Source organism: Mastigoproctus giganteus, chromosome 10 (genome assembly GCF_048544385.1).
Source record: "Mastigoproctus giganteus isolate SK-2022 chromosome 10, ASM4854438v1, whole genome shotgun sequence".
Lineage (NCBI taxonomy): Eukaryota > Metazoa > Arthropoda > Arachnida > Uropygi > Thelyphonidae > Mastigoproctus > Mastigoproctus giganteus.
In genome coordinates, this window is record NC_143584.1 from 133,219,632 (window position 1) to 133,232,733 (window position 13,102).

The 13,102-nt window shown below is 37.4% G+C and overlaps 1 protein-coding gene across 6 annotated transcripts in view; it reads right to left on the reverse strand.

Annotated features, from left to right (window-relative positions):
- Positions 1–3,370, reverse strand: part of LOC150079291 (intermembrane lipid transfer protein VPS13D-like) — a 1,618,665-nt gene extending 1,615,295 nt beyond the window's left edge. For 3 of the 6 annotated variants that reach the window (XM_090383928.1, XM_090383929.1, XM_090383926.1), the window contains exon 1: positions 3,275–3,363. The gene's annotated coding sequence lies outside the window, so the exon portion shown is untranslated. Of the gene's footprint in view, positions 1–3,274 lie in introns of all 6 variants that reach the window. The other 3 variants (XM_090383931.1, XM_090383927.1, XM_090383932.1) reach the window with 3 other exon arrangements.
- Positions 3,371–13,102: the final 9,732 nt, after the last annotated feature.

The following is a 13,102-nucleotide window of genomic DNA, read 5'->3' on the forward strand; positions in this document are numbered from 1 at the left end:
CTGAGAGGGGGATAGTAAAGTGAACAAAGACAGAATTTTCATTGTTATAATTGTTGTTATTATTTGGTTTTTAGGAGCATTGGCAACTAAGGCCATATTGCTCCAGGGATATGCTGTGGTCATTCCCTGACCTTTCTGCATCCTCCATATTTGGTGGTCACAGGCTCGAGCTCTGGTCTAAAGCGTGTGCTACGCACTGCTGCTCCTGCCCACCTGGCTACGGAGGCGCCCACTGTTATAGAGAATTCCAGGATTTGTGGAAAAAATTCAAATTACAAAGGAAGAGGTTTAGACTAGATTTTAGGAAGTTTTCTTTTAGCAAGTCGTTGCTTGCTGTAACAGGTTGCCTTCACATGTAGTTGAGGCTGACTGTTTCAATAAATTCAAAATTCAACTGGATAGTTACTTATGTGAGAATTGAAGTATATAATTTGTATTTTAATTTCTTATCTACTCAGGGTTTTTTTTTTTTGGCCAGTGCAACAGAAGCCTTGGGCTTCCTTGTGCTGTATGACTATTAATATTACTACCATTATTCTTTGTCTCGTAGAAGTTCTGTTTCTGCTGCATGCCCTTTCAAAAAATTCCACGAGCACTGTTCTACTGAATTGGCTTCTATAATTCCCACTCTCTCTTCCAAACCAATAGGAACAGGTGCCACAAACAGTCAACATTCTTTTACTGTCCAACTTCAAACTGACAGAGCCAACTTTTCTTCTTCCTCATTTATTCATTCAACTTCCATTTTCTGAAAACAAACTCACTTCATATGTAATTATGAAGTTGGTTGATGGTTGGTTAGGTAGTTGGTTGATGCTCTTAGTTACCCTAACACAGCCAAAAAGTCATTACAGATCTGTTCTGTTCAGAGGAAAATAATGGAGTCATGGATTAAAGAAGCACTGCAGGATCATCTAGAGTTTCTAGACAAGACTACAGTAATAATTCAGACAGAGCATGCATTTGTTAAGGAGAAGTCTTGTCTGACAAGTTTGATTGGATGCTATGATGTGGTCACAAAGGAACTGGATGCAAAAAATAATTTTGATTATCATATACTTGGATTTCAGGAAAGCTTATGATACTGTTGCACATGGATAACTACCATACAAATTGGAGCAGTATGGAATTAAGGGCAAGTTGCTACTATGGATAAAAGAATGGTTTAGTGGGAGAGGACAGAGAGTGGTAATCAATGGACATTGGTCTTTGTGGACTAATGTTATTAGTGGAGTCCGCCAGGGTTCGATGTTGGGCCCATTGTTGTTTTGTATATTTATCAATGATATTGATAAAGGTATATCAGGCTTAATGTCAAAGTTTGCAGATGATAACAAAGGTTGGCAGGGTTTTTAACAACAGTAATGACAGTATGATACTGCAACAAGATCTAGAAAAATTGGGCATATGGGCTGAGAAGTGGCATCTGAAGTTGAACCTTGACAAATACAAAGTACAACATATGGGTAGCAGTAACCCCCAGAGAAACGTAGCAACTGTGTTGTTCTACACTCCAGGTGGTAGAGAATGAAAAAGACCTGGGGGTAATTGTGCAGTCAGATATGAAGTTTTCTGAGTAGTGCAGATAGGCTGCCAGAGCAGGTCATGGGGTCTTGTCAATGATATACAGGAATTTTCCTAGTAGGGAAAAGGAAATGATTATCCCTTTGTATAAGGCAATGGTCAGGCCATGCCTTGAGTAATGCATACAGGTCTGGAGGCCTCATTTTAGGAGGGATGTAGAGTTGCTAGAACCAAAAAAGAGACTTAAGTTTTGCAAGTTGCAGGCATGTGGTGACTAGACACGTGCAAGGTGATTTGATTGAGGAGTATAAGGCCTTCAATGGTTTGAGCAGGTTCATTGAGCCTGCTCGAACCATTGAAGGGATACATCTGCTTGCTCAGATTAAAAACCTGAGGGGGCATAGATGCAAATTGAGGAAATACAGTTGTAGAACAGATGTGCGGAAATCTGCCTTTTGCCAGCAGGTAGTTGATTGCTGTAACAGACTTCCATCTGTTGTTGTGGAAGTTGATAGCTTAAATAAATTTAAGGCTGAACTAAACAAACATTTGGAGTGACCAGATGGGTGAAATGGGAAGGGGTTTTTTTGGCTAATGCTGTATAAGCTTGCTTTCTTGCATCATATGCCTCAACTAATGCAAATGCTAATCTGTTGTTGTGGAAGTTGATATCTTATATAAATTCAAGGAATAAGTAGACAATGTTTGGAGTGTATGGATGGGTGAAATGGGAAGGTTGTTTTTTTTTTGGCTGATGTTGTATAAGCTTGCTTTCTTGCATCATATGCCTCTACTAATGCAAATGCTAATTTCCTGAAAATTAGCATCTATAGAAATTCAAGTCTAATGTTAACAAGTATCTTCTTTTATCTTCTCAACCGTCAACCCATCCACAGTACTAAGTACTATTGGTTCTAATACCTCATACTTAGGGTTTTCATAAAAAATAATAAATAAATAAACCTTCCAAAAACATTTTATTTTTCACCAAGAACTGTTTGGTTTTCAATTTAATAAAATATCTGAATTAGTATCAGAATGGCTAAATGCTACAAGGAAGCAGCCTTTCCCCAAACTCCTTGGGAAAGTTTTCCACCAAATCAAAAAAAAAAAAATTTTTTAAATAAAAACAAAATTTACCACACAGTCTCTATTAAGCACCACATTTCTGCCAGTTCCATGAGGTGGTGCATAATGCAGGTTTTACTGTATCATATATTATGTTTATATAAATATGTTAACAAGCAATTTGCACAGTGTACAAGCTGGAAAAAAAAAAAAAAAATGAGAGAACAGGGAACAACTCAAACAGCTAAACTTATGAGACCTTTCAAAATACCTCCAACTCTAACAGAATTTAAACCCAGATTTCTTAAAAAAAACTATTAAGTGGCAAACTTACTGCATTATCACAGAAGGCACTATCTTAGCTAAACCTATTACTATGATAATGTTTTTATCAGTTATAAAAGAGGAAACAATCGAGACACTTCAGAATTTATTAGTGTAAGAGTTTTAATTGAAACCAATGATGAATTACATTAAGGAGACTATACATTATAATAAACCCTCTTTGTGAGTATTCTTTAGTGGTACAAGAGCAATTTTATTTATGTTAAGCACCAAAGCAACTAACTGTCATTCACCTGTATATTGTGTCTATGAATTGCATGTATTCTGTAATCAATGTGCCAATTTGTTGGAAGAAAAATCCTACTTTCTGGATGAAAAAAAAACATACGACACTCACCTCAGACCGACTAATTCAGCCATGTTGTGAAAAAAAAGCCCATCACATTTCATCGCATTATTGATGGGACCAATTATATCCGCTGTGCTACCTACAAGGGTGGTAAAGGAGAGAATTCCTTAAAATAAAATTGTGATAACACAGTGCAAAACCAGAAAAAAAGAAAGATAGTCATTCAGTATATTATTATTTTTTTTACTTTTCCAGCTCATTAGAACTGAAAATTTAGTTTATCTATAAACAAATTTTTTCTCTATCTCTCCCTTTCCCCCAACACCACTGAAAAGGAGGACACAGAAAGCATAATGTTAAGATCTCTGATGGGGGGGGGGGGGGGGAGTATATGTTCCTGCTTTGTGCAAACTTTATAGTTACAATTAGTTTTGTGCATCCTTTTCATTGTTTCAATTAATCCAGTGAAACATAACTCAATCACAAATATTATAATCATGCATTCCTAAACATACTTTTTAAACATGTTTAACGTATCAACCCAGAGTAACGTATCAACTGTGTGGTACTACTCTGACAGTGGTAAAGAGTGAAAAGGACCTGGGGGTAATTGTGCAGGCAGATAAGAAGTTTTCTGAGCAGTGCAGACAGTCAGCAAGAGTAGCTCATGGTGTCTTGTCAATGATATACAGGAATTTTCTAACAGGGATAAGGAGGTGATTATTCCCTTGTATTAAGGCAATGATCAGGCCACACTCTGAGTACTGTATACGGGTCTGGATGGAGGCCTCATTTTAAGAAGGACGCAGAGCTGTTGAAACAAGTACAGAGAAGGGCAACAAGATTAGTGAATGGAACAAAGGATTGCTCTTACGAAGAAAGGCTTAAGTTTTGCAGATTACAGTGTCCGAGACTAGGCACCTGCGAGGTGATCTGATTGAGGTGTATAAAGCTTTAAATGGTTTGAGCATGCTCAATGCTGATGGGATGGATTCTTCCTCTTGCTCAGAATAATCACCTGAGAGGATATAAATTCAAATTGAGGAAAGACAGTTGTAGGATAGATGTGCAGAAGTTTGCCTTTAGCCGGTGGGTGGTTGATTGCTGGAACAAACTTCCATCTGTCATAGAAGTTGATAGCTTAAACAGATTCAAGGCAGAAATAGACAAACATTTGGAAAGAGTGGATGTGTGAAATGAGGTGTGTGTGTTTTTTTTTTTGTTTTTTTTTTTTTTGGCTGATGCTATATAAGCTTGCTTTCTTGCAACATGTGCCCTTGCACATGTTGCAATGCCAATAACATACTGTGGGAAAGAGGAACCCATTACTGAAGGGACAAATTCACTCTAATAATAGCAAAGAGATCTGTTACGTCTTTAAGTGAAATTTAAGTACAGTCAGTCCTCGTATAGCACGACAGTTGTGTTCCTAGTAACCCTCATGCAATGCAAAATCGTGCAATATAAATAACAGGCCCAATGGGAAAAATAGGGTTAGGTGCCGACCACCCAAGATTGAACACACATTTGTAACCAAATCATTACCGACTATTACGTAATAAAATATTGCTAATGCTTTTGCTTCTATTGTAAGCAAACTTGTTCTTTGTTTGATTTTCTAACCAAACAGATGACTGGCATTCCATCTCTTCCAATTGTGTCTTGATCTAATGGATTTTATTACACTTTGAGTTGTTTCTACTATGAAAGTTGTTTTTATTTTCTCTGCATTCTTTCTAATTCTCAGCGTTGCCTCATTTAGGCCTATAGCACGTGCAATATCACATGTTCTTTCATTTTGCTCAAAGTTTTTCACAATTTCATATTTTTTTCTCTAACAGAGGCAGACTGTCCATAAACCTTACCGGAGAAACCCCGGTGGGCCAAAAGTGTGATTTTGGCCATAAATGCTAGTATGAGGCCACTACAAATTTTCCCGGGTAAGAATTTTTGACCCAGTCCGCCTCTGTCTATCGATATTGCTTTTCTTTTTCTCTCTGAATCTGTAGTGTCTTCACCAGGACAATTCCTTTTCATACCTTTTAAGTATTTTACTGATTTTTAGGGTAAATCAGTAAAAGAGTGCCTCCTCAATTACAAAATGAGGAGGCACCCTTAATACACATAAACAAAGCTGTGCAATGGAATAAACAACACCGTAAAGGCAGAGACATTAATACCTCACTAGCTCACATTTTACTAAACCACATTTCTGGAGATCACTACCATAAAACAATTTCCAGTTGCGTTTCTGCTAGTGGGATCTGTTATAAACTGGTAGTAAACTCAATCTAATTGCATTTGCAATAATACTGATAGCTGGAATTGTGTGGGTTTTTATATTATTATGGTGAAATGTGTTTCCTCTTCACTGATATAAAAAACAAATACATATTCAGAATCTTCTCTTCATTGCTATCGTGTTGCGTTCAGTTGGGATGATTCCGTGTTCGACTGCCATTTCTTGTTAACACAAAGGCGAATAGTGCATGAGCGAATTCGGTTCGTGTTATACACAATATCGTTCCCCTATTTATAAATCGTATATGATAGAATTTGTGTAGTGTAAACACATGTTATACGAGGCCTGACTGTACCATTATGTTAAAATTCCATTCCATATTATTATATCTGCTGAAAAAGGTTTTGGAATCAACCAAGTAAGCTGAAAAATTCAGTACTGCACTCAAGGAACCAGACTAAAATATAATATATATATACCCCACATAGCACTGAGAATTGGTACCAAAACTATTCCGTGTTATGTGAAACTGTGCTGATTGAGGTACAATTATAATGGGTTTTAATTGAATGCGTACCAGAGAAACAGTCTACAAATTGTAATAAATCTATAAACGATTTGCAATTGATAGTCAATTAAAAGGATTTGAAATAAAAAATATTGCAAAAATTTTATTAAAAAAAAGGTAACGTATTGAGATATGTGAAAAAAGCTTTATTGTTTATTTGGGTATTTCAATAATGAAGTCTGGTGAAGTCATTTTTCTTATTCTATGCATACAAGTCTTTGTAGTATCAAATCCCATCTTGTAAAATTTGCCATATCTTGATCCTACGTTCATAATCGCCTCACAGGTCATGTCAACCCCGCCAAAAACTTTCTCCAATTCTTCTGTTGAAAATTCTTTTGGTGCCACTTCAGAATTGTTTTTCTCTTCTTCATATGCAGTTTGCTCATCAATTTCAAGAAGAGTTGCATCATCTAAGTTATTTGCATGTGAGTCAATGCAGTCACATAGATTGGCAGTGTTCAAAGTTTCGAATCCAAAGTCTTTTCTAATCTTCAGTGTCTTCAGCAATTGTCTGAACTTCCGATTCAAAACCAGTGAAATCATTTGCCAAATGAGGCAAAACATGCTGCCAAACAGAATGCATATTGTTGGAAGTGATTTCTAGCAAAGATTCAGATATATTTTCGATCGTATTTATATGGGAAAAAATAAATTGTAAAATGAAAAGTTTGAGAAGCTATCGTGTCGTCTCGTCAAGATGGAATTAAGAATACTGAACACTGTCACACATTGCTGCTGACTGCCTGAGGGGAGCTATTGGCACATGTGCATGTGAGACAATAGAATGGCACTGCAACATATGCGTACGTACCTAGGCTACGATAACGCAGCATATATGTAGAGCATGCGTCTAGGCTATTGAATGAGTTTTAATATGTACAGTAAATTTGACTTAAACTTAATTGAAAACTGTGTTATAGTGAAAACCGTGCTGTCTAAAGCTGTGCTGTGAGGTATTGCTGTATACTCTTAAATGTTAATGTTATGTTCTATACACTATAAGGAATAAAATTTTAGTTGAACTGTAGTTGTAGATATGTGGCCTTAATGCTATTGTAAAAATTATAAATTATAAACATTATACACACATTTACTGAATTAGGGCATGTTCCTATTCAATTTTTAGGTTTGTGTTTATTGTGTAATTTATATTTGGGTGGGAGGCATTTCAGGCATTAAGGCCTACGGGTACTGCCTAGCAATTTGGTGTGCTAGCAGAAACCAGTTCACCAAAAAATTAAATTAAAAAACAATTTAAAAGGTTAGAGGAAATGGAATAATCCACTTAATATGCATAGAGATAAACAACCTTTTTCAAAGAGGTAACAATCGATTTCCACTTAATAAATTACAATATATTAGTATTAGCAGTGGCAAATGATACAAGAAAGAAAGTTACACATCAGCAAAAAAAAAAAAAAAAAAAAATTCTAACATTACATGTCCATATGCTGCAATAGTATGTCTAGATCTGACTTGAATTTATTCAAACTACCCACTTCCAATACAGCAACTAACCACTTCTAAACTAAACAAACTTCAGCTCATCTATCCTCAATTTGAAGTTATACCTCTTCATTCGCATAGTCTCAGCTAGAGGAAGAATGCCATCGACACTGAGCTTGCTCAATCCATTCAAAGCTTTAAACATCCTGAAACAGATCACCTCGCAGGTACCTAGCCTCTGCATGCTACAACTAGTAGAACTGAAGTTTTTCTTGGTAAGAGCACCTTCTGTTTTTTCTCACCAATCTCATTGCCCTTCTATGTATCCATTCCAGCAGATCCACAACTTCCCTCTATTATTTTACCCGGAACTTCTGTTCCGGGTAAAATAATAGAGTCACTGGTTAAAGATGCATTGCAGGATCATCTAGACAAGACTGCAGCAATAATTCAGATGCAGCATGGGTTTGTTAAGGGAAAGTCTTGTCTGACAAATTTGACAGGATATTATGATGTGGTTACAAAGGAACTGGATGCAAAAAATAATTTTGATATCATATATTTGGATTTCAGGAAAGCTTTTGACACTGTTGTGCATGGAAGACTATTGTACAAATTGGAGCAGAATGGTATTAAGGGTAAGTTGCTACAATGGATAAAAGGATGGTTGAGTGGGAGAAGACAGAGGATGGTAATTAGTGGGTGCTGCTCTTCGTGGACTAATGTTATTAGTGGAGTCCCACAGGGTTCGGTGTTGGGTCCTCTGTTGTTTTGTATATTTATCAATGATATTGATGAAGGTATATCAGGCTTAGTGTCGAAGTTTGCAGATAATACAAAGGGTGGCAAGGTTGTTAATGACAGTAGTGGCAGTGTGCTACTGCAACAGGATCTAGATAATTTGGGCAGATGGGCTAAGATGTGGCAACAGAAGTTTAACCTTGACAAATGCAAAGTACTGAATATGGGTAGAAGTAACCCATATTCAGTACTTCGCAGAAAAACGTACAAACTGTGTGGTACTACACTTAAGATGGTCGAAAATGAAAAAGACCTGGGAGTAATTGTGCAGTCAGATATGAAGTTTTCTGAGCAATGCAGACAGGCTGCCAGGGCAGGTCATGGAGTTTTGTCAATGATATACTGTATAGGAATTTTGCTAGCAGGGAAAAGGAGGTGATTGTCCCTCTGTATAAGGCAATGGTCAGGCCACGCCTTGAGTACTGCATACAGGTCTGAAGGCCTCATTTTAGGAAGGATATAGATTTGCTTGAGCGTGTACAGAGAAGGGTAACAAGATTGGTGAGGGGAATGAAGGGATCCTTTTACCAAGAGAGGTTTAAGTTCCGCAAATTGCAGTGGCTGAAGACTGGGCACCTGCGGGGTGATCTGATTGAGGTGTATAAGGCCTTGAATGGGTTGAGCACGCTGAATTCTGATGGGATCCTTCCACTTGTTCACATTACAAACCTAAGGGGGCATAAATTCAAATTAAGAAAAGACAGATGTAGAATAGATGTGCGGAAATATGTCTTTAGCCAGCGGGTGGTTAATTGCACAACGACAAACTTCCATCTGTCGTTGTGGAAGTTGATGGGTTAAATAAATTTAAGGAGGAACTGGACAGGCATTTGGAGGGAATGGTATGATTTTTTTTTTTTTTTGCTGATGCTGCATAAGCTCATACACTTGCTTTCTTGTATCGCATGCCACTACTACTACTACAAGATGGTGCTTCAAAATTTACATAGTATATTCAAAGAAAGACAAACAATGGAAAATTAAAACTTTATTTTCGGTTTAAAAAAATTATCCATGTTATGAAAAAAAAAAAGTGTCATTTACGAGCTTTTCTTTCACCGATTGGATAATATAAATCAGTAAAAGAAAAACTATCAAAATAATCTATTCTATAATTTAGATTTTATATATCCTCTTCTGAGAACTTTTCTGACTCCCCTAGTATGGCATTGGGCAACTCTATTCTTGATATCGCAAAAAATACTACTTTCCAAAACCTTATCACAAAATTTCATTTGTTTCAAAACCTTATCATTAACTCTTACGATGAAATACCAATTAACTCTTTATATTAAAAAAAAAATTTAAAAAAAAAACCTCATTTTTTTATACCAACTTCACAATGAGAGTAACTAAACAATGATAACTTTAAAAATTCGGAAGTCATCAAAAAATATACATAATTAACAAGTAATTGAACTACATTTCTAAAATACTATTCCGCTTATATTACGACCCAATAAAGAAGCTTAATTTACAACAACAAGATCAAATCCCAAGTCGAAAGAGTTTCAATACAAACAGGGCGCGGAACGGACCGCAGCACGTTCCTCTTCCTTACATTTATCAGTTGATTAATAAAGCATTTTATTTTTAAAGGGAATTTTGTACCACAAAATTTTCTATTTCGATTCCTCAATATAAGAAATGACGAAAGAAAAATTCACAAGAAATATTCCCAAGATGTGCGTTTGCAGACGATACTACTCGGTTAGAAACTATATTACTTACGGATACAATACACCACAGAGTACTACTCTGTGCAATACGCTATCTAGCATCGCAACAAATTCACGATATGCAAGGATAGCATCAAGATACTAGTTTGTACCCACAGGGTACACGAAACAAATATGAAAGAACTTTGTAAATATATAATAAAAGTGGAAGACAATTACGTGACATACGTTCATCTACAATGTTAAAAAAAAAAAAAAAATAGAATCTTCAAATGATGTTATTCACACAGTTACAGAAAAAACAAATACTGTACTGTAATTTTAAATACATTCTAATAACAAGAAACGCAAAATAGTTCTGAAAACACCCACCGAAAGAACTATGAAAACTCTATCAATTGTCATCACAACTGACACGTGGATAAATGAAATTGCGACTATCAAAAATCCATGCCTTCCCTGGGTTACCTAGTAAACATCTGAATTCAAATTACACTAGACGAGATTTGCCAAAATAACGGAGCTCAGTTATAAAAAATAAATGAATTATAGAATTATTTCCTTGTCTCGAGTTTTACTTCAAGTTTTTTTAAAACGTGTGCTGAGTCAGATAAGAACATGGGCAGTACTAGCACATGTTCAATTTCTGCCGTGTTGACCATACCCCATAATCACACTCGAACATAAAATGGAGCAATGCGGTATTAGAGATAAGTTAGTCCTACAAATAAGGATAGTTTTAAGGATACTTAAAACTATCCTTAGTCCTACAAATAAGGATACTGAACAAGTCCTACAAATAAGGATACCGAACAAGTCCTACAAATAAGGATACCGAACAAACCGTCGGAACCCTAACACTCTGCGCGGGTAGCAAAGTGGTATCGTCACCGTCCTCGCCACACAGGGTGGAAAAGGCCAGAGTTCGAATCCCATTGATGACGAGAGAAAATTTAACGGGCTTTTTTCACTCCGTGGCTGAGTTAGTCGATCTCAGGCGTACATCGCAAGGTTTTCTCCCCCAACAGAAACTGGGGTTTTTTTTCGTCCAGCAAAACAGACAAATCAATGCATTGCAATACAATTCCGGATGGGAACACATCGAACTTTGTATGACTCATACAAGTCTCTAGCGACGACCGACTCGACCAGAGAACACGCGCAATTTACAGGCACATTACATAAATGGGTATGTAGAAGAAATTCTGGATGACTCTAATAAAATGATTTTAAAATTTTTTGGTATCCCCCCCCGCGATGGCATACCTGCAGATATGGTAGTTTCGCCACTGATGAACTGATAGAAGAGGAGTAGTCATCACCAGCCACTGCTCTTACTAGACTAACGTCACGAATGCATTGAAATAGCAATCCAAATGGGAACACATCCAACTTCTTTTTTTTTTTTTAAATATTATACTTAGGCCACTCGTATAATTAAATTCATCTCCATTGCGGTGTCTTATATCGGTTAATTCTGTTAATTGCGTGTGATCTGTGGTCGATTTGTCTGTTTGGGACGAAAAACCCCAGATTCTGGGGAAAAATCTTGTTATTTACGCCTGAGACTAACTAACTCAGCCACGGAGTGAAAGAAGCCGATTAAAGTTCCTCGCGTCATCGACAGGATTCGAACACGGGCTTTTCCACCCGGTGTGGGGAAGTTAGCATTAACATTAGTAGAGGCATTTGATGCAAGAAAGCAAGCTTATGCAGCATCAGCCAAAAAAAAAAAAAAAAAACCCACTTCACTTCACCCCTCTGTTCGTTCAAAATACCTGTCCAGCTGAGCCTTAAACTTATTTAGGCTATCAACCTCCACCACTAGGGATGGAAGTCTGTTCCACCAACCAACCACCCGCTGGCTAAAGGCAAATTTCCGCACGTCTATCCTACATCTGTCTTTCCTCAATTTGAATTTATGCCCCCTCAGGTGATTTTTCTGAGCTAGAGGAAGAATCCCATCAGCATTGAGCATGCTTAAACCATTCAAGGCTTCATACACCTCTATCAGATCACCTCGCTGGTGCCTAGTCTCCAGACACTGTAATTTGCAAAACTTAAGCCTTTCTTCGTAAGAGCACCCCTTTGTTCCATTCACTAATCTTGTTGCCCTTCTCTGTACTCGTTCCAGCAGCTCTACATCCTTCTTGAAATGAGGCCTCCAGACCTGTATACAGTACTCTAGGTGTGGCCTGACCATTGCCTTATACAATGGAATAATCACCTCCTTATCCCTGCTGGAAAAATTCCTGTATATCATTGACAATACTCCATGAGCTACTCTTGCAGCCCGTCTGCACTGGTCAGAGAACTTCATATCTGCCTGCACAATCACCCCCAAGTCCCTTTCATTCTCTACCACTGTCAGTGTAGTACTACAGAGTTGATACGTTGCTCTGCGGTTGCTGATCCCATGTGTAGTACTTTACATTTGTCAATGTTAAAGTTCATTTGCCACCTCTCAGCCCATCTGCTCAACCTTTCCAGATCCTGTTGCAGCAGCATAGTGTCAGTAGTGTCCTTGACAACTCTGCCAACTTTGTATCGTCTGCAAACTTGGACATTAAGCTTGATATACCATCATCAATATCATTTATAAATACAGAAAACAATAATGGACCCAACACTGAGCCCTGAGGGACTCCACTAATAACATTAGTCCACGATGAGCAGTGTCCATTGATTACCACTCTCTGTCTTCTCCCCCTCAACCACCCCTTTATCCATAGCAGCAATTTGCCTCCAATGTCACACTGCTCCAATTTGTGTAGCAGTCTTCCATGTGCAACAGTATCAAAAGCCTTTCTAAGATCCAAGTATATAATATCAAAGTTATTCCCTGCATCCAGTTTTTTGTGACTGCATCATAGTATCAAATCAAGTTGGTCAGGCAAGACTTCCCCTTAACAAAACCATGCTGTGTCTGAGCTATATCTGAAGTCTTGTCTAAATGATCTTGCAGTGTTTCTTTAACCAGTGCCTCATTAATTTTCCTGGAACAGAAGTTAAGCTCACAGGTCTATAATTACTTGTGTCAGCCTTTGATCCTCCTTTGTGAATTGGGGTCACATTTGCACATTTCCAGTCTATGGGTACCTCCTCTGAGTCCAAGGAAGCTCTCATAATTATGGCTA